The sequence below is a fragment of the Gallinula chloropus genome, assembly GCF_964237585.1.
Source record: "Gallinula chloropus genome assembly, chromosome: 1".
Classification (NCBI taxonomy): Eukaryota; Metazoa; Chordata; class Aves; order Gruiformes; family Rallidae; genus Gallinula; species Gallinula chloropus.
The window spans coordinates 184386837-184410539 of record NC_140085.1 but is presented as its reverse complement, the minus strand read 5'-3'; positions in this window follow the sequence as shown (position 1 = coordinate 184410539).

Sequence of the window (23703 nt, the reverse complement as noted above, 5' to 3'; positions counted from 1 at the left end):
AGGTTAGTTGTTGGACCAGCCTGATGAACACTGCGAATCAGAAAAAGTATTGCTAAGAAAAGTAATCCCTGATCTCCCACCACAGCAAACATCCCCACCCCACACCCCTCCCCACACACATCCCCCCTGTGTGAACACAGCAGCCTGCTGATCTGCAGAAACAGCTTCCCTGGGGAGGGCATCTATCTGAAGATCATTGTGGGGTCTTTTTTTTCATTGGTTGAGTTTAAACCCAGATCGGCATCTCTTTCCAAAGGAGGCAGCGATGCAGAAGCAGGAATGTAAGGCGAGATTGGGAGAAGGTGGGACTGAGTCTTTCAGCACTGATGCCACTTTATACTGACTTGCAGCATCCATTGAACTGCAGCTTCAATTAGTTTACCTGATGTCACCCCTAAGGAAAATGCAAATCAAATATCTTTCTGTAACCCAGAAAACTTAAAAAAAATAAAATAATGCTGTTCTATGGTGGAAACTGTTCTGACAAAAGTGTCACTTCAGTAAATTACATTTTCTTCAGTTCCTGTCAGATTTTACTCACTGGGTTTTATGTGGAGCTCTTAGTGGTTTCAAAACTTTTGAAAAAGAAGTTTTTGTGACTTATAAACCATCACAGTTAGTAGTTTAAAAAAAGTGCACGCAGCATCTGAAACAGTTAATGCAGAATGATAAAGCTGTACTTCACTCATCCAGGAAAAATACCAGCCCTTTCTTTACTCCAACATCAACATGTTTACCACGGGGCTGGAGGAAAGACAACACCCTAGGTATACTCTTAAGAATAAAGTTATTTTGACCTGCGGAATTTTCACTGCTTTTACTCTCACAAATACAGCACAGATGTGGGTATTAGGAGAAAGCATTTGAAAAGCCATAAAACTGCTACTCATTTTATCATCTACCTACAGCCTCTGTATGATTACCCTGTCTTTAGCTACAGCAGCGCATTAGTCAGCTGCGCTCAGCACTGACACATCGCAGATGAGCTGCGCTGTGCACAGCTCCTGTGGTGCTCTAAAGCTGATAAAACTCAGCAGCTGTTATTTTCACTGGCTTGAGCAGCGCGTAGTGGGTGTTCTGGTCACTTTATAAATATCACCTTTACACTTCCAAATGCTTATAAGCACATTTATTTCTAACAGAGTATCTCCACTTAGGTGCAATGTGTATTTAGTTGGTGTTACATAAAAAGGTCGGTTCTGAGGGCAAAAAAACCTCTCTCTAGAATGACACGTAGGAGAGGGAAAATGTTTTTGTATTCCTTGTATCCTAGGAACGTACACCTAAGTCTGGTCAAGTGTTTGCCGCAGGAAGAGCCACGCTGGTGGAAGAGTCTGCAGCACCCAGCTGCTGCGCCTGGCCCTCAGCTGCAGAGCCCTGACCCCAGCGCTGAGCCAGCAGAACCAGACACGTGGCTGCCTCCACCACCCCAGCGCTAAGCCACCCACGCTAATTCAGGTGTTCACCATTTTAGAAGTGAACTGTGCTGACTCTACGCTTTCAGGGCAAGAGACAAGCCCATCTGACCCTCTTACAGGGGCACTATCCTGTAGCAGAAGAATGGGAGGAGGTTCAAAAAGAGCAGTAGGGGAAATATGGGAGAGGTCTGCAAAATGCAGGCTGCCGTGGAGTAGGATTGACTCCTCGCTTGTCCCTTCCAGGACAAGACAGATGGGTTCTAAGGGAGCCAAGTCAAAAACTAAAGCAAAGAAGTGATTCTTCAAGCAACCAGTGGGCATGGATTTTGCTGCCAAAAGACACTGTGGCTGCGTGGGCTTAAAGGGAGAGTGGACAAGAACTTGGTGAGTGATCCACTATGGTTTCCTAAGCAAAAAATACTCACAGGGACAAAAGAGTGCTCTGAGTTGAGAATGGTCAGAGGCTTTGAAACACTTTACCACTTACTTGCCTGTTATCATTTGCCAACATTGTGGCCACTGTTCTTTTCCCTGGAGGAGGCTGTGAATATGGTCCCCCATTGCCACAATTCAGGCAGATGAGTTGCCTGTTTTGGGGGCAGCTGCAAGGTGAGTACACCCAAAATTCTGGGAATGAGCCTGAGCACTGGGCTTATTCCCACCACACTTGGAGCCAGAATGTTGCCTCAGGGTACTTTGATCTAAACCAGTACAGCTGTCCTTAGGTTAAACATCCAGCCAAAGCAACAAACAATTAAAAGGCAGAAATCTCATGCCTGAACCAAACACTATGCTTCTGCTTGCTGTCCGTGCGCATCTTACATGCATTTCTGAAAGTTTCTTGAGCATTTGTAATTGCTCAGCACCAAAGTTCCATTCACATCCACTAATGAAGTATTTCTCTGCCTAAATACTCATGGAGATGTCCCTGATGGGCATTTGCACAGCAGCACTGACTTCTGGGGCAGCAGTAGCTTCCACTCTCCTTTGTATAACAATAGTAGCTACCAGTAGAAACCCATTTGCTTTTTAGGTGGTTTTACAGCAACGCTGTTAGTGAGGAAGGATTGAGCAGCCATTTAGCTGTGTGGGTGACCAGTGCTCAAGCTCTGCCTTAACCCTCTTATTCAGTGGTGTCTATCCCTGTGGTTCCTGCTCAATTAGTCTGGTAGTTAATGTTACCAGGAAAGGAAGAAACCAAGATCTGAGTACATATGGGTGAGGGGATTTTAACTCCTATTTTCCTCAGTGCAGGAATAAATGAAGTGCTCGTTCTCATCTTCCCGCATGGCAGCAGCAGCAGAGCCCAAGCATTTTTGGCCCAGCAAACAGGAATGCCCCACTTAGTTTGCTCTTGTGAGGGCACCAAGGAGCGTGCCCTCCACACCACTCCACAGTCCTTTCCTTTCCTGCTGCCATGTTGCAGGAAGTGTTGTGCCAGTCCAGAAACTGCTTTGAAGAGAGAGTAAATAGTTGTGGCAGTCAGCTCAGGTAGAGGTAGGGCAGTGAATGGACAGGCTCCAAATTTTTGTTCCCACTGTATAGACTATAGTTTATTTTTTGTCCCAAGCCAAACCAGCCCTGGGACATGGCCAGGAGTGCAGCACCTGCTTTTCCCAGAATGGCAGGGCTACAAAATGATGGTCCCTTCTGCAGGGTCTTTCCTTGGCAAGGCATTAAATCCTCTTCGAGCACAGCTTGAAGACACGGAATATGTTTGCCCAAATGGCTGTTCAGTTTATAGTGAGGCCAGACCTGTGAGAGATGATAGTTGAAACCCATCCTCCACTATGATGGGTAACAGCAGGGGTTGCCCTAAAACTACCTCTTGTTGCAGTGAATTTTATAAACCCAGATCATTCAATGGGTCTGGTGGATTAGACTATGCATCCATCCTTTGCCCATGCCAAACACCACAGCTGTGCTAAGTGTGCAGAGTGTAGGATGAAGGGACACTGGGCAATTGCCTTCTCCCCAGAGACAAATTTCTTCCTAATCCTCATCAGAATGTCTGGATTTTTGCCTTGAAACTGAAGGGTTTATATCCTTCAGAAGTGTTTATTCTATCTCCACCACAGTCCAGAGGTCTCTTTAATAATGTTCGCATAAAAAACCAACCAAAATAAAAAAGCCCATGATTAGGACAATCAAATCAAGTTCAAATTAGATCAAACCACTCTGGGAACACATATGGCATATTTTTCTGGATATGTGGTCTCTCCTGAGTCTGCATGCTCCCTCAAGTCCTGCTTGACCAGGGCCATCCCATCAGCACTGTAACGTGCAAAGAGCAACAGCAGCAATCAGCAGCAGTGCAGAACCCAACCACTCCTGGTAAATCGGCAGTCACCAGCTGGAGACAGAGGCTTACAGACTCACAGCCATTTGAGCTTTTTAAAAATTATTATCAGGTTTGATTCTGCTTTGGAGCTAACTGCTACAAGATCTCAGCCTCCCCATTCCCCTCTCGCAGTCCAAACACCCGAGGGCAGAGAGAGCATCTAAAATCCGCACCACCAAACGCTCCAGCGCTGTGTCTGCAAGGCCTCATCATCCTGATGCTATTGATGAGTGCCAACTCAAACAAAAACCAGCGAGTATGGTGCAGAGGAGGGAAATGGGCTCATGGGGAAAAAGCCACGCACCTCTCCATCTCCTCCTCACCCGAGAGGCACCAAGCTGGGACAGCAGACCGCTGCAGGTGCAGAAAAGCCACGAAGCCCGAGTCTCCCCACAGATTTCCTATGTTCCTTCCAAAGTCACAATATTTTAATTGATAATTCTTGTGAGAATTCAACAGGTGCAACATAAATCCCACGGATTGTGCTGAATCCCACAAAACCTTGACTTTCATTTTGGAAGGAGGCAGGGGGATGGGGAGGGGAAGAGGAGTTTTCTTGCTCTTTGCGTTTTTAGCCTTGAGCTACATGAGACAGAAAAAATGCTGTATTTGCTCAAAGTGCTGCCAGATTAAAATAAGCAGCTATTCATCTTACTTTTCTGAAAGGATGGTTAGCTCATTGAGAAAAACTCATTGACTCTAAAAACACATTCAATTACAGCAGAAGTACAGTAGGGATAAACTGGGCTTTTCCTTGTATGCCCTGGGGTACGGGGCAAAAGCTCCTTAATCTATTTCTGCCCCTTCAGGCATTTTCAGCAAAGCAGATGGGACAGCAGCAGTGTCAGGAAGGGAACCTCTGGATTTATGGATACACACTAGCACCTTGCTAAATACAGCCCCGTTCTGCCACAGTTTTAGTTATGAAGTGAGAGGTACTAGTGGTAACAAGAAGTAGATGTCACAACATCTGATTTCTGTAGCATTAAGCCGTGATATATCCCCTCCTGGTTTATTCTCTACTTGACTCATGGTTTGATATCTTTAGGGCTCCACATAATACATAGATAAGCCATAAGCAGATAGGGAGGCAGATGTTGGAAAGACAGACTTGCACTTCTAGGTTTTGCAATTGCTTATGTATAGTATTTCTCCAAGAAAATTCCTGATAAGAGTTTACTAAAGAGTTTAGGGGGTTTTATGTTTTTGTAGAAATACAGTTTAAAACCGTAATCCACCCCAAAACTGCAGGCCACCATATTTCTAGCACTTAGAAAGTAACCAGGCTGGCAAACTGAACCCACTTTTCTGGTCTTTAACCTCACCTGCAGTTTGTTTTGAGTGCCTGGCACAGGTCCTGCACTGACGCCAGGTTAGTCCGATAGTTCCTGATAGGAAAGAACAGAGTTTGGTCTATCTGCTGACAGATGTCTATCAACTGGTGAAGGAGATTTACACCTTTTTCCTTTTTAAATCAATACCTCTGTTCAGCACCATGACAGTAACAGCAATAACGCTGCTGATAGTAGTAATATAATGCTAGTAGTGATAATAATAGCAAAGAACTTTACTGAGAACACACAGAAGATTTTTAAATCCAATAATCCTAATTTCACTTAGCATTGAGAGAAATGTGATTTTTAAAGCAGAAATATCAAGCTGGGTGGAAGGGACAGTCCCTCTATTCTTTCCATTATGTGTACCAACAGGAAAGAAATGGCACATAGTTTTTTTCCCCACAGAATACCTGAGATGTTTCACCGAGAACAAAAAGTGGAAATCTCAAAAGTTTTTCTAAATTAAAATCTAAACTGACCCAAAACACAGAATATGGATCAGTACAAGAACAATACTTATCTTACTCCTCCTTGGGGCTTTTTGTCTATATCTTGGTTCAAAAGCAGACCGAAAAAAATCACATGAACAAAACCCCAACTTTACAATATATGCTTAAGTGTGTGAAGGCATTATTCTGACTTTCTAAACATTTTTTTCCAGATTTTTAAACAAAAAATGGTGAAAATGGATGGCCTCCAACAGAGGGTGCATAGTCATGAATCCAGAATTTTTGACAAAAGACAGTTTAGGGGAAATTCCTGGTTAATTCTAAATCATCTTTACCCTCCTCTAAAACCCCAAGGAACTGTAATATCTGTTTGCTTCACTGTACAGGTCCCAAAACACATCACTGTGGGAGTCAACATCCTTATTCTCCTTTCCCATAGTGAAAGACTGAGAGACTTGCCACAGGACAAGCAGCAGACCAGCCATGGAGCTGAAACAAAAACTTTCCCCTGCTAGTCTCAGCTTGGTGCTCTTTGGTCTTTGCTGCATGACCAAAAAATGTGTCTGTGAACTGAGAGTTTACCTCTAGCCCTGAGAAGGGATCCATACACCTGGTTTTGGAAGAGACTGTGACAGTAAAGCCCTGCCCTGAGGAGCAGGAGAAAGTCCAGCACTTCTCCAGGGGGAATTGCTGTGAAATGTTCTGCCAAGTGACTGAGGCAATGCAGTGTCGTCCAAAAAGGGTGGGAGCAAGCACGTCCCTCCTCATTTCCCCCTAACAAAGCAGGTTTATCTGCATTTATAAAGAACACAAAGCCAAGAGAATGCTACCTAAAGTTTAACTAGGGAGTAAATGGAAAGTTGAGATAAAAAACTTTCAAGGAAAAATAATGAGCAGAATTACAGTAGAAACAGTTGCTATATGGATAAGGCAAAATATTTGACAAGGAAAACATCTCTGAGAAGAAAGCACAAGGGTAGAGCTATTAGAGCCTCCAAGGCCTTTTCCCTCAGACTTCTTATTTTATAACATATTTCTAAAACACAACACCCACAACTGTTTTTCTTCATCTATCAAAGCATAAAATTGCCAGTCCTTTGACCTAACTTAAATGAAGGAAGTAGCAATGTTAGGTTTAATTAAAAACAGCAAATATTTGTACAGCTGTCCCTGGTTTCACGGCACAGAAATAGGTTTAGCATCAAATCTTACAGTTCTAAATCCTCTGGGAACCCTATACAAAAACATATAGGATCCTTCTGGCTGAGTTGCCAAAGCCAGAAATGCCTTTTTTTGGAGTTATTTCAGGTGGGGCTCATTCAGCCTTCCCGTTTCCAACCCACTGTTTTCCTACTTGAGATTTTTTTTCTTTTTTCTTTTTTTTTTTTTCCATGATCCAAACGTGGTACTGTCAGCTTGACGGCTTTTGGATGCATTTGATGCATTTTGGGGTTGTGAATAATAAGAGTAATAAAAACCAAGGGTAGGCTGAGAAGTTTTGACTTAGAAGCAGCTGTAGCTTTTTGGTGGAAACACAGCTGTGCCTTTCCAGGGGTCTCTGCCATTCAGTGTGGGTATCACTGGGAGGCACCTGGTGCAGGATGCAGGAGCACCAACCAAATCCACAATGAATATATCCAAAACTGGGAGAGGTTTTGAACAAAAGGTTTTGCTCCTGGCCCTTACTCTCCTTTTAAATTACACATTGAAACACACTGTAAAATCCTTCAGCACTCAGCTTTATAACACAGCCTCTGGAGGGCTGACTCCACACACACCCCACCCCCTTGAATGGGCCAGCCTTGGCAAGCCTGCTCCCAGCAGGGACCACGGGAGGATTTACACCACCTCGTGCAAAAGGCTCATCAGACCTGAACTCTACACCCACCTGCCTGTCCCTCCAGGGAACCTGCAGGTTTCAACCTGCTGAAGCCATCCCTAGAGGGCTGGAGAGGCGTGTGGGGCTGGTGGCCACCCACCGCAGGGACAGACATAAGGGGGAAGAGGGAGGGAAGAGGCCAAGCAGGTTTAAAAATCCACAACCCAGTTTGGAGTGGGAAGGTAGATGGGAAGGTAGATGGCTGCTCCAGCCACTCTGTTTGTGTGTGTCGGACACCCGGCAGGGGATCTCCTCACCCTCCTGGCCGCTGCAGACCCCCATCCTGCCTGCAGCAGCCTTCCCACACCTAAACATTCAGTGCTGGCACATCTGGCCCAGCTTGGCACAGCCTGGGAGTGGAGACAGAGCTGTCTGAGCATGGTGGGGTTCAAGAGCTTAGAGGAAGAGAAAAAAGCACCAGGCAAAAGCTCTAAGGAAGAAGAGAGTGGAGACCTGTCTCCTGTCAGCCCAGGGCAGAGAGGCTGACCCAGATAGGGCTAACGAGATGTGAGAGGCTTTGAGAGACAGCTCTGCCCCACAAGACGTCCTGACTACTAGAAGCAACTTCTCATCTTATACAAGCAGAACAGACTCTCCTGCTCCCTCTCCTACAGCAGCATCCTATTCCTCTTCACCCAAAAGTAAGTAAGCGAGAGACAGAAGTGCACTTGTGTCGGGCTTTTGGCAGAAGGGTGGTTGACTGCACCCGTAATTGCATACGCTGGGTCTTGCCACACGGACTGGAAGAGTTTCATTTACATGAATTTTCAGTTAAGTAATTTAAGCCTACAGCCTGCAAAACAGAAAGCTACTGACAGTTCTGTGTAGTTGCATCACAGGGGTTCAGGGGATAAAAACACTTTTTGGCAGAACATAGGGTTACTGACATGCTGAGTAGCCTGGAAAGATTATTTAGAGCTTTTTCAGAAGTCAGCTTTATATGTCTAAATTTCTATAAATGCACATAAAGTCTTAAGCCATAAAGTTATTCTCCAGTTCTAAAAGAGCCAAAAAACAACACAAGATGCAGATATGACCCGTAACCTGCAAGTGAAACATGATCGAGGCGCAGAGCCTGTGACTGTTCCAGATCGACACACTATATATCCAGCATATAAAACCCCATGAACATATATCTGAAAAAATCCTCAGTTTTCTGATAAATGTAATGGTTGTGCATATGACCGCAGGAAGAAGTCTAAGAAAAAGCCTATGTATGGGTTTGCAATTCATGGGTTTGGTTGATGGAGTCTACTAGATCTCCTGTGTCTTGTTCCAAGTCAGTTTACTTTGACATTGCCCAAAAGGTCTTTACCTTATGGTGAGTCTCGGGCATACCATGTAGAATAAGACAGTGTTCTGATGCAATTTTTGGTACAAAAGGTACCACAGAAACCCCATTAGAAGTAGACACCAATGGCTGGGCCGGCTGAGCTAAAACTAGAATCTGCTCTTTTATGCTAACCCCCCCCAGCACAGACCAGCACAATGTGGGAAGCGGAGGGATACTGAAGAAGCAAGGATGTAACCATTTAAAGTCTCATCTGGTGGACTCATATTTGTGGATAACATTTTGCTATGATTTCTGGCCTCTCAGTATCTTAACGATGAGTTTGAGATATTGTGAGATAGTGTTTTCACGTGTGCTAAATCAATGTCCTGAATGCCCCTGGCTTTATGATTTTGCACAATTTGTTAAAAATGAAATAGAAGCTTTTTCAAGTCAAGATATAACTCATTCATAAATTCGGTCACCGAGAATCAAAAGCAACCTTGGAACATTTAGGTCCAAATATTTTCAGTCTCCAGGAATATCCATCTAAGAATCCACTGGGAATAAATACACCTAGAGATGGAAGAGGCAACATTGGAAGCTACGCCTGACATAAAAAGAGTGTGTTAAAAACTGAGTTACATTTTTAGGCATTATTTTTCAAAAATGAGGGCGCAGTGACAGGTTTGGCTTCTGCAATACCAATTTTCCAGTAAGACTTCTTCATTGCTCATAAATTAAAATAAACAAGGCTAATGACATTTGGGTTCTGTACAAACAAATGCTAGTTTGATGAAATACACCCTCCTCAACAAAGGTTTTGTTTTCTTCCTCTTCATTCCCAGAACTACTTTAATATCTACCTGTATGAAAGCACGTGTTTAGATACCACTGGGGATACAATTTACTTTGGATTCTGATGGGAATAGAGTTTACTTTGGATTCTGATTTTCCCATTCTACTTCAAGCTAAACTAGGTCCTTTTTTTCACTGGAAACCCACTATCATTACCTGTTGAGCTCTGGGACTTTCCCCCTGCTTCCATTCTACAATGAGGTTACATAAATTCTGCACTTGGATTTTGTCAGACCCGGCATCACAGATAACCGACCCCTTTAACTGCAAGTAGTTTTGCTGCCGCAGATTCGATTTTGAAGTAAATTGGATTCCAGGGGATCCATTTATATTATAACCTGTTCATAAATTCAGGTGAACTAGCCCCGAAAAATAAGCACTAAGCCAATGAGTTGGCCAAAGTCCCTTCAGAACGGCAGCCCTTGGTAACATGTCCTTCCACTCACTGTTTTTGAAGGAAAAATCTGTGTGTATGTCTCAAAGACTTTCACTCATGCTAGTAGTTAGCATGTGATGCTTTTCATTTATTGCTGTGGTTATGTCTCTCTCAGTTCCTTCTTGACAATCCTGACTTCCTTGTTTTCCATTTGTTTTGGGGTTGTTCCTTGTTTTCCTTTTATTGGTTTATGGTATCAGTATTGGTTTATCAACTTGTTCAAAAATCACTCTATAAAGTGGTCCTAAAACAGACATAGGCTTGAAGAAAAAAATGGATTCGAGGAATGGGAAGGATAACACTGAAACAGCCCATTCCTGGAAAGAATTTGAAACACTGCTTTCTACTGCGCCCCAGTGCCTGTTAGAAAGTGCTGTGCCTCGGCAATTAAAAGGTCAGAGTTAATTTTGAATGGAAAGTGTCACCCTCACAAGAATTCAGAGCAAATCCTTTGCTAGCAACACCAAGCACGCTGTTACTTACTTTGCCTGCAGTACGACTGCAAAGAGACTGCTGAGCCAAGGGGTCTGTGTGAGGATGAGGAAGGGCGAGGGGCCTCTTTTCCCCATCCCGGCACCCAGGAGACCACATTGCCCGCTGCCTAACCAGCTGTTTACTGGCATCACACCCACAAGTAAACTCCTCGCGCCTTCTGCCTCCACAAAGACGCCCTGTAATAATGGCCGCGTTTTCTCTCTGCCGTAATTACACGCTGCCAAGGCCAACAGAATGGCCTTTTCTTTTTCCTTTTCTTTTTCTTTTTCTTTTTCTTTTTCTTTTTCTTTTTCTTTTTCTCTTTCTTTTTCTTTTTCTTTTTCTTTTTCTTTTTTCTTTTTCTTTTTCTTTTTCTTTTTCTTTTTCTTTTTCTTTTTCTTTTTCTTTTTCTTTTTCTTTTTCTTTTTCTTTTTCTTTTTCTTTTTCTTTTCCTTTTTTTTAACAGAGATTCTGTATTTTAAGCAGCGACGCGAGTGCATTTGAAAAGGAAAAATACAAGGTATAAAAGCTTCCCGAAATAGCAGCGTGCGGCTTGCCCTGGCTGTGCTCAGGTGCAGCTATGCACTGCTCCAGCTCTTTGATAACATCCTGTCTCCTGCGCTGGAGTTACCGAGGGGTCGTGAGGACGGTACTAAATCAGAAATGTGTAGCGGATTGGACTGGGCCGATCTCGACGGCAGCCAGCGGGGACTGGAATATAAATCAAGCTAAGAAGTTAAAATAGCCATCCCATTTGCAAAACAGTCATGGTATTTTCTTTAAGGGGGAAAAGAAAATAGTGTCCTTAAAAGGTGCCAGATTGGCAGGGCGGGATAATAAAAAAACTTCTGACTGTGCAAGTTTCTCCTACCCCTGTGCTGCAGTACTGCTGCTCCGCACAGTGCAGAGGAAGACAAGTCGGGGCAGCAGGCTTGATGCTGCCAGCCACAAGGAGCAGCTTCAGCAGACCCACACACCTGTAGCTCCCTTGCCCTGGATCTCCCATCCAGGTGGAACAGTGCCATTGCTGTGAAATCAGCCCAGTAGCACTTAATTTGTACACAGAGCGAGTCACATCACCGGGACTCAAATGATGGCATGAAGGCAGCTCTGCCAGGCTTCCCGCAGGCAGACAGGCAGGCAGGGGGGACAGTGCATTGCCTCTGCTGAGCCTGCCTGCAGCAGTGCCAGCCACAGGCTTTGTTTTCCCGATATATTGAGACCCATCCCCAGGGAGCAACACAGAAAAAACGTGAGTTTCTTGCAGCCCAGACAGCAGCACAGCAATGAGCATCGCTGACTTTGGCCACATGTGAAACGAAGACCCAGAGATGTCCTGCTACTCAGGAGAAGAGCAGTGAGGGCTGGTGCAGCCAGGCCTCTCTGCCAGATGCTTAGCACAGCATAAGGCCAGGGCTCCTCACCCAGAGGATTTGCACATTTGGAGGGTGGGGAATATGGAACTGGTGGCTGTTGCTGGATGACATTTCTAATGGTAGTTAATAAGCTTGTTTTCTGGTTGCTGATTTCCTGACACAAATCAGCGATCAGTTCTCAGTACCAAAGTGACTCGTTCTTCCTTATGTGAGAGATCTGAAGACTGATTCATAAATAATGGCTTAGGGGTGACGGAAACGAGATAAATTGCTTTCATTAGAATTCGCATAAAACAGCAGCAGAGTCCCTGCTTGCCACCATGGATTGAACAAATGTGCCAGCACACACGTTTTTCATTTTGCAGCCACTGATATTATGAACTTGTTCTGGGACCTAATAGCTTCGAATGTTCATTTTTTAAAGTAATTAATGTGAAGTGTGATCCTGGAAAAAAATGCCTCACCCTCCATAAAGTTATTTGCAAGCTGTAGGCATCAATACTCGTTTGTGTGGGTATTTTTTTTTTTTTTAATACTGACAAACGGACAATTTGAAATTCTTAAAGTGAGGAATTGCCTCCAAGATCCTTCTGGAAGCTCGAAGGAAATACGCTTAGGTGTTTCCATTTTATTAATATGATAGCTCTGCACTCCGCATGCATCTGCACCTGCTGTGTTAGAAAGAGGCTTTGCAGCAGTAAACCACGGAATGAACCACACTAGGGGCCTGGAGGCTTTGGGGTTTTTTTTCCACTATAATAGTAATTTCACAAGAAATTATTAAGAACTCTGGCATGCATGGTGATGTATGTCTCAGGAGATATCTTCCAAATGCAACTGTTTTAGAAAACAGCAGGTGAGAGAGGGATACAGACTTGAGATGGGGCTCATCTGCCCCACAAAGTTTTACCAAAGACTGAGCTGCTCAAGCCGCTTTCCTTTTGGGGTCACCAGAGAGAAAGAGGCACTCCAGATTCCATTCACCCTGTAACAGCCACTGAAGATGTGCCAGATAATCTCTTCCTATTGCTCCCACTGACCACACGCAAAGCCTCTAGGAAAAGACTCCAAGCATAGACTTCCACGCGCCCAAAGAATGCCACAGGAATCGCTTTCTAAAATGACCATTTTATTCCTCCAGAAGTTGAGCTATCCTAAGAATTTATACTGGAAAAACATAAAATAGGTCAGTGGGAGTGGAGGCGCTGAGTTACCAGGAATGGACATTAGGAGCTCTGGCACTCCAGCCCCGACTCCCAGATCTTGGCCCGCCGATCATGGAGAGCTTCCAGCACCTGGACCAGGGTACCACCACTGCCACTCTGTCTTCAGTGGAAATTTTGTCTACCAGGGCGCATGGAGATTAAGAAAAAATGTTGAGGGTTGGCAGCGGGCCGGGGTCTAAAATTTGAGCGTGCTGAAGGAAAAGGCAGCTGTCTGTAAGAGCCAGCTGCAGGAATCCGTTTGATGGGTCAGGTTGGCATCTCTGAGTAAAATAAAAGATGGGAGAAAGCAGTTTGTATCTTCTCTGAGGAAGCCTTTATAAAGGTGGCCTCCTCATAAATGCAGAGCAACTTGGTGGATAGTATCAATTTTATGTGAAGGTTAAAAAATAAAAGCTGGGCCATCAGAAACATCCTGAAACTTCAACCTACCACTGAGTGACAACTGCATGAAACAGACCCAGAGAAGTGGAAAATTTTGAGCCATAAATTAAAGAGCCTTGAAACTACTAGGCCATGCTGTTTTTATTCTGGGAGAGGTTCTTTATTAACTCATCTGTCTAAACATATGGAACTTGACAAATGAAAGCTGCAAAGGAGGATCCGCTCCTGTCCTGCAATTGAAAACACTTAAAATCAAATCACTGCAAATGTTGCTCTCTTAAATGGCAAAGTACTGCAGGAGCTGTTGCTCTCTATCAGTTCAGCTCACAAGGGCCCTGTTTCCTAAAGTTAAGATGGAAAGAATTTTTAGACTGAAACTTTTTCTTTTCCTTCAGTTACTTACTGCCCGCTTTTACTAGAAGGAGATAAGTCAAGTTTTTATTCTCTGCAATGTATCCTAAAGCTCCCATGTGCTAGACACCTGCAAAAGCTAGAAAAGCCAGCTTGTTTACTTAGTGCAATTTATTTGACCTTTTAATATATTTGAGTAAGGATTTTATACCTAAGGCAACTTTACAGAACAGATTTGAAAGGTGACCTTCAAAGGAAACATCAAAACCTTTCTGAAAAAGGAAACTTTGGAAATATATGTGAAAAAGGCTGCTTTTCAGCTAACCTCCTGACTCAGGACTCCCTGGCTTTTCAGCACAGGGGTGTAACAGAGCAATGAGTTCATCTTGCCCACAGCAGACCCACAACTGCTATTGTACAATACCTAAGGGCCCAAGAATGGTGTTGGATGGCTAGTTTTGGTATTTCCATAACGAATACCTTTCTATTTACTGGCTGGGGCAGTCTTTCAGCCCTGGTTTTGATGCTAACCCACATTTTAATCCTTCAACTGCAAATCCTTTTTTGCTGCTACCATTATGAAACTGGGATTGTCTAGGTGAAATGGAGTTTTTAAAACTGGTTTCTTTGTTGTTTTTAATAACAAAGGTAAAACCCACAGTAAGTCCAAACCTTCATGCTTTTAAGAATAACATTAAAACTCAATTTCCTCTCAGCTAAAAGCACAGCCTGCTACTAACTAAAGAGTAAATACATCAAATGGAAGAGGTAAGAGATGCCAAAATCTGGTGTGTACCACATGCTACAGGAGAAGGCTCCCCCATCCCCTACAGCTTGTCCTTGAGCCTTCATTGCACGTGAGACCCTGAGAAGGCAAACCAAGCTGGGGACCCATTGTAAGCTAAAGCTCTACTTCTTCCATTTGTTCCTACCACTCCTACCTAGGGCAGGTGTGTTTTCTTTTAGTAGTTGCATAAATGTGCATAGGAGTTGGTACAGTGCTGACAAACCTCTATGGCTCAGTGCAATGGCAGGAAGAAGGTTATCCTTGCCATAGGCAAGATCCTACAGCCTACATATCCTTAAGGGAACATCGGCTCCACTTAGCTATTTTCTAAACACACCAGGGATGGGTTTCCATGGGCTGCAAACATGGTTTGAATGGATTAAGGGATGTTTTTGCCCCATGCAGAGCATTTTTCCAAACACAGGCAGGTGTTAGAGCAGCCCTTTTCATGCTGCAGGCTATGTTACATCTGAGGGACTGGGAAGTCATCATCATTTGTTATGGTGTGCAACTGGCAGAGCTGGCAAGGTCATCTGCTTCATTGGTGATCCCAGTCACCTCGCAGACGACAAGGGACACTGTACAGAAGTGATGATTCAGTGTGGGCTGGCATCACAAAGTCCCCCTGGGAGCCATCGGGAGCTCTTCAGAGACGTCTGGATATAACATTTCCCTGATGTCCTACCCTGTCAGGGTATGGGGACCTGAATCGCTTGTGGACAGCTACAAAAGGTCTCTCTGCTAGAAACAGAATTTAAAAAAAAATAATTTCTGATGTCTGGGGAAAAATGTGCCTATTAAAGGAGCAGGTGAAACTGCTTCCCAAGGCTTCCTTCCAAGACAGCTTTCAGTGGTACTTAATGATAACACTACATTTATCTCAAGACTGAAGATGTTTCACATTAAATCAGAGAGGAACATTCATGATTAGGAAGTTTCTGATTAGAAAATAATGTCTAGAAAACTTGGGAAGCATTATTTTTCAACCACTACTTACTGCTTTTTCTTCTAGGACAGCATTCAGTTTAGAAACTTCTGTAGTCATATGGGTTTTCACAGAGAGGGACAACAATTTGATAGAGACTTACATGAAGCCCACCAGTATTTGAAGACCATCACTGGGAAAATCATTTGTTCATTAGAAGTTTTCCCCTCAGACTCTTATATCCCAATCCGATCTGCTCCAAGAGAAATCCTGCAAACTCTACTCGCAATGAGAAACATCGGGCTCCTTGGCCAAGGAGTGAGCAAGGCCCATGCACCAAAAAGGTCCTATAAAAGTAGCAGACAACTTGAAAGGTGAGCCCTGGAGATTTTACTGTAGCGAGAGTTCCTACTCACTTGACATCAGTGAAGACTTCCCATGGAGAAGGTGTTCCTGCAAAGTACTGAGTAGCCTTCCCATATCAAACTCATACCAAAGGCGTGTTAATAGGAGCTGGGGTCATCTCCAGAAGTTACTCTGAAGGAATAAGAATTGATTCTTAAATAATAAGGTCTCAAAATGAATACAGAAACGTGAAGGCTGAGAAGACAACAGCCAGCAATGTATTTTCACCATAGCTCAGGAGAATGTTTTCAAGCAATTTTTTATGGAGTGGGCTCTTGAGAGAGTCACAGAAACATGGACTTGTTTCATGTTTCTTGCTTAAACATGGACTCTTTCATGAGGAGGTATACAGCCTGATTATGCTGCAAATAAAGATAGCTTGCTAAATCTTTACCATATTTTATCATAATAAGCCAACAAACTAAAGGGAAGGTGAAAGTGTCTTCCATTGAGAAAAGAAAAAAAAAATAAGAAAAATATGTTGGACCAGTGGGATCCATCACTTTAAAGCAATAAAAGGTCTTGGTAGATGATCCAGTAGAGGTGAATGGAAAGCAAAGCAAAGGAGGCATTAACAGTGTGAAGCAAAGGTATTTATAAACTGAGGTGATACATTTGTGAAGATTGTGTTGCAGAGGTTTCTCTGTGCAGCAGACAGCATAAAACTCTGCTCTCCTACTGCCAAATCAGGAGGGTTTATGAAGTCACTTACTTCTGTCAAACAGCTGCAGCTGTAATGCTGAGAAGAGGCATTTCCCCCGTCCCTTTCTGCAGTAAGATTTAGTGTCTGTGTGATTGCTGAGCAGGAATAACGGCTTGTAAAACTTTTTTTTTTTTTCAAAGGGATAAATTAAGATACTTTAAACTGTGATTTGGGTCCTAGGTGAGGGAATTTTGTAGACTATGAGATAGAAAACTATCTCTTTCCATTGGCCACAGGAGTGAATTTCCACATGTGATTTTTTTTAATTTTTTTTTTTTTTTTTTTAATGTGTGATCGTGAACATCATCAGCTGAATACTTTCCGAGTGTGGTTCCATGCTCTGATTGATTTGCCATATTTTATGTTCACACTTTAAATGTTACACTGGTGGCATTCTCACAGCTATAATTAAGGCTACCTCAAAACACTTATTCACTGGTTCTTCGTGTGAATGCAGACAACGGCCCCGGGTTGAAATTTTGCATGGGATGTCTCAGCTCCAGACCCATTTAGAAACCGGAATTAAAACCAGGAAAGTCAGGCAAAAACTAGATATCTCCTTTTTTTTTGTTGTTTTCTCTTTTAAATGTGACGCCCTCCCTCAAGGGAAGAAGGAAAAGGGTTCCATTGGGAGCGGAACATGCTGGTTGGAAATATTGTGGTCTCCAGGGCAATGCTGAGAACAGCGGCAGGCAGCAAAAAAAACAAGGGGATGCACACAAAGGTGTTATGTGCATTCCTATGTGGGTATTAGTAAAGGAGTATTTGCTGTTGTAGCTACCACCCTCCATAGTGAAAGGACAGAGGCCTGAAGAAGTCCTGTGAAATGAGTCCTTTGGCTATTTTTGTAACGTTATCCCTTTAGAGAAGAGATACATGGGCAGCAGAGACACCAAGGGAGGAATCCTGGGTGAAGGCAACTGCAACTGCACCCCTAAGGTACCCCTGTCTTTGCAGGGCATAAAGTGATGGTATCACCCACTCAATCTGCTGTCTCACGCACAAGCACCCTATTACAGGGGCTGTGTCCCAGTTCCTGCAGCAGGGCATTAGCCTCGAGCACAAATGGTTTTATCTCCAGTTTCATTAAAAGGTCATTTAAAATAAAAGCTTCCCCAAGGACTCTCACTTGTATCCAGCTCAGTGAACTGCAGTCCTAGTATGAAGATCAATAGCAAGATCCCGTTGACTTCACCAGGGTCAGAATCTGAGCTATGCTCTCTGGGTCAAAGCTCACATCATCAGCGTGGTTAACAGGGTTGGCATTGAGAAGGCTCTGAAAAAAAAAAGCAACCCAACAACCCAGGATGATTTCAATAATTTGCCCATTCACATGCATCTGTGCACAAAATTAATGACCCAGTACAGACGAACTAAAGCATTTAGCAGGTCATTTTCTCTTTAAGTTTCTAAGAAACTAGCAAGTGCTACAGTTGTGCTGGTTTTGGCTGGAGTAAAGTTCTTCATAGTAGCTGGTATGGGGCTGTGTTTGGGATTTGTGCTGGAAAGTGTTGATAACACAGAGATGGTTTTGTTATCGCTGAGCAGCGGTTACACAGAGCCAAGGTCTTTTCTGTTCCTCACCCCACCCCACTACTGAGTAAGGCCAGGGGTGCACAAGGAGTTGGGAGAGGACAGGGCCAGGACAGCTGACTCCTACTGTCCAAAGGGATATTCCACACCATATGTTGTCATACTCAGCATATAAAGCTGGGGAAGGAGTGACGGCGCTTGCCCTCCCATGTCAACGTCATGCGTGCTGGGGCCCTGCTTTCCTGGGGGTGGCTGAACACCTGCCTGCCGATGGGAAGTGGCGAAGGAATTCCTTTTCTTGCTTTTCGTGCATACAGGGCTTTTGCTCAACCCATGAGTTTTCTCATTCTTACTCTTCTGATTCTCTCCCCCATCCTGCTGGGGGAGAGTGAGCGACTGGCTGTGTGGTGCTCAGCTGCCAGCTGGGACTAAACCACAATGAAAGTAAATTACATCTAAAAATTACATCTAAAATTACATCCCTTCTGGATGGCTCTAGGCCTGAAAAGATCCCTAGCAGGTAAGAAACACAAGACTCAGAGACTTAGGGGAAATTTACGCTTTCTGAATATGACTCTGTGTTTTTTTACAAGAATTAGTATTTATGCTGAAAATTTCCAGAACTCTTTCTTTCCCAAACATTCCCACTTCAAATGAATATTTTTATTCAAGGTCATTTAAAAAGAAAACATTGTTAAATTATTTGAAATTCTGGCTAGAAATTTAAGATTCCCTTGGGAAACTTCATCTTGCATTGGACTATAGAGCACAGGTTTTCAATTCCTCTCCTTGTCCTCAAGATGAAGGTGCAATGGAATAGGAGGGCAATAGGTTCTCAGGCCCCGAGTCTGCAAACACTTTGGGTATAGTTTCATGACTCAAAGTGCTCATGTTACTGTGGTTTAATAAGTTACCACCCATCAGCTAAGCTCTGGCAACTGCCTGTACACATACTATTAGCTCACCCTAATTGCAACTCACCCCCTTTTAGGAGATCAACACAGTTGCACGTTTATATGAATTTACCCCTTGGGATGTTCGAGGCTCAAGGCCCCGTTTCCTCATACCTTAATCAAGATGAGGCCTGGTAGAAGATATGAGCATCCAACATGGCCCTGGGGTGGGGTTTCACAGCTCACCCTGTCTCATGGCCTCAGCAGTTGGCGCACCCTCGCCATGGCAAGCAGCTCTTGAGCCAGGGTGTGAGATGCGCTCTGTGGTGTGCCACGTTTGCTCTGCAGCAGGCAAAAATCAGAGCATCAGAGAGGAGTCTGAGATGTGTCTTCCTCCCTCCCACATGGGGAGCAAGGATGGTGCAAGGGAACTTGCTGCTCAGAATCACAGAATCATAGACTCTTAGAATGTGTCAGCTTGGAAGGGACCTTTAAAGGCCATCTAGTCCAACCTCCCTGCAGTAAGCAGGGATGCCTTTAACTAGATCAGGTTGCTCAGGGCTTCATCAAGCCTGACCTTGAATGTCTCCAGGGATGGAGCCTCCACCACCTCTCTTGCCAACCTGTGCCAGTGCCTCACCACTATAACATCTCCCTGAATCCAAGAGAAGGCCTAACAAGCCCAACTCCCTCAGTGCATCTTCACAGAGGAGGTGCTCCAGCCCTCTGATCATCCTTGTGGCCCTCCTCTGGACCAGCTCCAAGGGGTTCACATTCTTCTTGTGCTGAGGGCTCCTGAGTTTGGTGCTGTACTCCAGGTGAGTTCTCACCAGAGCAGAGTGGGAGAATCACCTCTCTTGATCTGCTGGCCACACTGCTAAGATACTCCGCTGTGGGTTCAGATAGAGAACAAACACTGTTTGCACCTCTGTGATTTTATATATCCACCCCAACATCCTGCTCAGGAGCATCTGTGTTTCTGAGCTCTCTGCATCCTCTGTTGTGCTTTCCAAACACCACCACCCAATTTAGCACAAGTCCTGTGTGTATGATCCAGAAAATCAGCCTGCTCATCTGGGTTATGTATTTACATCTCTTGCTACCAGGCATTTGATGAAACAGCTTCCTCCTTACCAGTCCTTTCAGGCTTTGATGACTCAAGTCCTTACTCACGTGAGCCATCCTTGCTTGAACACATTTCAGCTGTCATTTCAGCTGGCCTTCCTACAGTAGCATCTAAAGGATCAGGATGTTTCCCAGCAGCATGCCAGGTTTCCAGTGCAAGATGCGCTCAGTACGTCAGGAAATTAGTGAATAAGAAGTTGAACTTGCAAAGAAACCCTGAGCATGAGTATATCAACGATTCTATCTGATACAAGTACTTTCTGATTATACTCAGCACGTGAGGCTCAGGTTAACAGATGGGAAAAAGTAGCCTGGGAAAATAGAAAACTTATATAGTAACTCAGTAAAAAAATGTACACGCAGCCATTTTATTGTGTGTGTAGAGCTACATGAGTTTTACTTCCAGAATGAATGAAAATGATTTTTCAGTAAATATTTTTTTCCCTAAATAAACTGGGCTAACTACCCTGCATTTTATTTTAGCTACCTGAAATAGTTTGAGATTTAAATCAGAAAAGATATACAGAACACTTTTTTCCCAGAAGATATTAGTTTTTGCTTTGACCAAACCTATCATTGAGATAACCTTTTTATATCCCTGTCATTCACCTTCAAGCAGCACACCTGCACTCGTGAATCCCTATGCTGAGACTGCTTTAGCCTTCCAAATCGCTGACCAGCTTCAAACAAGCCCAGCTGCTTGTTTGTCAAACACTAAAGTGTGTTTCCTTCACAGCCAGCTCCAAATACTTGGACCTAAATTGATGCCAGGCTAAATGTGCAATATCTGACAGACCACCACAGCTGGAAATTGAGTATTTTGGAGCACTTTAAGCTGAGCATCCCATTGCTTACAAGTGACCATCACTTTGAGACTATCCAGACAGTTCAGAGGTTGTTAAATTTGTGTTTCGTTATGTGCAAATTTGCATGTGCTACAAACATGTCATGCAAAGCATCCAAAGCCGCTCTAGGACAACTTGCTTTAAAATTGTGCCCCACCACAATAGGTTCTGGTTTTTCTCTTAGCTTGGTGTGTGGCCGTTACAGAAGGACAGCGCGCAAAGAGCGCTGCCACGGCAAGCGGCACGGAGCAAGCAGTGGAAGGAAGAGTCCTCAGAGATAAGTTTTCCTGACAGTCCGGTTCACTCCGCATCACGTGAAAGTTTTGAATCCCATGACTGCAAACTCCTTATCTGCAGGCTCCTGCTCCTCTGCGTGCGCAGAACGGACAGCGCTCACCGGATGAGCAGCTACGCGATGCTTCCTTCAGCACGCAGCTTCCAGCCTGCTGCCCGCTGCTCTGCGTCAGGGAGGCCGTGGGAGGAATTGCTGTTCTGCAGAGGAGGAGTTGTGGCACGCAGAGATGACAGCCGAGATCTGCCACCCGTTTGGTGGGCCCGGACAGAGAGCACCTCAGCTTCCTCAGTCCTCGGTGCTCTCCTGCAGTTCTTGCTGAGCCTCCAGCCCTGCTGTGTACCCTGGGCTGATCCCCTCTCATGGGCAAGGCCAGGCTGGGCCTGGGCTCGGCCATGGGATGGGAACAGGCAGCCCAGGAAGGTCTTCAGAAGCTGCATGTGCACCAGCCTGGACCAAAACAAGATCACTTTGGCTTTTGCCACATCTGGCTTTGCAGCCCAGCTCACAGCACTATCGTTCTCACCCACGTAACAAATGTCCAGCGCAACCTTGTTTCTCACAGAAGAAAACCATCAGGAACTGGTGACCAAGCCCAGCCAGCCCAGGAGTCCCGCTGCTTCCTCCATGCCAGGCCACGGAGCTGGGGCTGCATCCCGCAGGGTGGTGGGAAGGGGCGCAGGGGCATTGCCAGCTGTATCCCTCCCCTGGAGGGGCTTCGCTGCGCCTCCCACCCGCGAGCAGCGCTGATCCTCCTCGCCTCGGAGCCATGTCGTGCCCGACAGCCAGCCGAGGCCAGCCGCGGAGCCTGCGCGGGGCTGCGCGGGGGCGACGTTCCGCCGGACGCCCAGCGGGTGGCGCTGTTGAGTCACCGACCGGGCGCGGCGCGGGGCTGCGCGGGCGCGGGGTGGCGGGAGGCTGCGCGGGCGGAACAGGGGTCCGTGGAGGGACCGGCAGGGGTGGGGGGCCTGACAGCGGGATGAGTGCGAACTGGGGGGGTGAGATGAAAAGGTGGGTGGAATTAAATGCGGGAAAAATGACGTGATGTTGGGTTTGGAGTAACGTGGGCGAGAGGAGAGGTAGCGAGGGGTGACAAGAGGGAAGAGAGAGATGGGAGGGAGGGAGGAAGGAAGGAAGGAAGGAAGGAAGGAAGGAAGGAAGGAAGGAAGGAAGGAAGGAAGGAAGGAAGGAAGGAAGGAAGGAAGGAAGGAAGGAAGGAAGGAAGGAAGGAAGGAAGGAAGGAAGGAAGGAAGGAAGGAAGGAAGGAAGGAAGGAAGGAAGGAAGGAAGGAAGGATTGTCCTCTGTGCTTTTTTCTCCAAAGTTTTTCAAAAGATCAGAAAAATTAAGAAATTAAGTCCACTATTCCTATTTTTCATTGCTATTAAGTTTCCACCCACTTGCACACTATCTGCTGGAATTGAAGGTGGAGTAACTCAAATACTACAGGAAGGCTATTTTTTAACATCATATTTGCAAAACTCCCAAAGCACTAGAAATCTTAAGAAGGGGTTGTCTGAGGCTTTCAGCCCAATTTCTGAATTATGCCCCCCTCTCTAAATTGGATTTATTTTTTACCGCTTCAGCTCTGCCAAGAGACAGGTTTCGCTTTCTCATCACGTAGTTACTTTGCCGACACCACAAGTGTAGCCTTGCCTTCCCTGGTGGTAACAACTACACCCGGTATAGCATCTGCCTCTTCCAGGGAGGAAAAGAAGAGTTGGGTGAAGAAGAGCCTTACAAGTCGTGCAGAACTCTAGGCTCATCAGCAAGACAATGCCACCTCTACTGGTCCTGCAACATCCAGCAGGTAAGTTTTGAGTCACACTAATGGGCCCAACACTTAACTAGCCAGATGAGACCACAAAAAAAGGAGTATCCTTTGAGCTCAAAGGATTTTGCTCATTTTAATGGCAATGCTGGAAATGCTGAAAGTTTTCTGCATAAATGAAATGTGCTTAGTGCTACAACAACTAGTCTTTAACCCAAAGGCTTTACTTGTCTATGTTTTGGGGAGGTGTTTTTTTGTTGTTGTTGTTGTTTGGTTTTGTTTTTTTTTTCTTCAGGAATTCACTTTTTCCAGTGTATCTTCTATTTCTTTGCATTGTCCTTTGGAAGGACATGTCAATGCCTAAGCCCTGGGTTCTTTTGCCCCCTGGCCATTGCACAGTGAGGATGGGCACAGCCAGGGCACACACAACATTAGCTAGAATAGCTCACTTTCCAAAAGGAGCTGCTAATCATTTAGGTTTGGCTTTTTTTTTCCCCCTTTTTAAATAACTGCTGGTGAGTCAGGCAGGACATGGCTCCGTAATCTTCACAGATAATTAAGCAATTCATACCTTGTGTCTGTGGGTAGATACTGCTGTCAAAACTCAGGCCCATTCTGGAAGTGGATGAA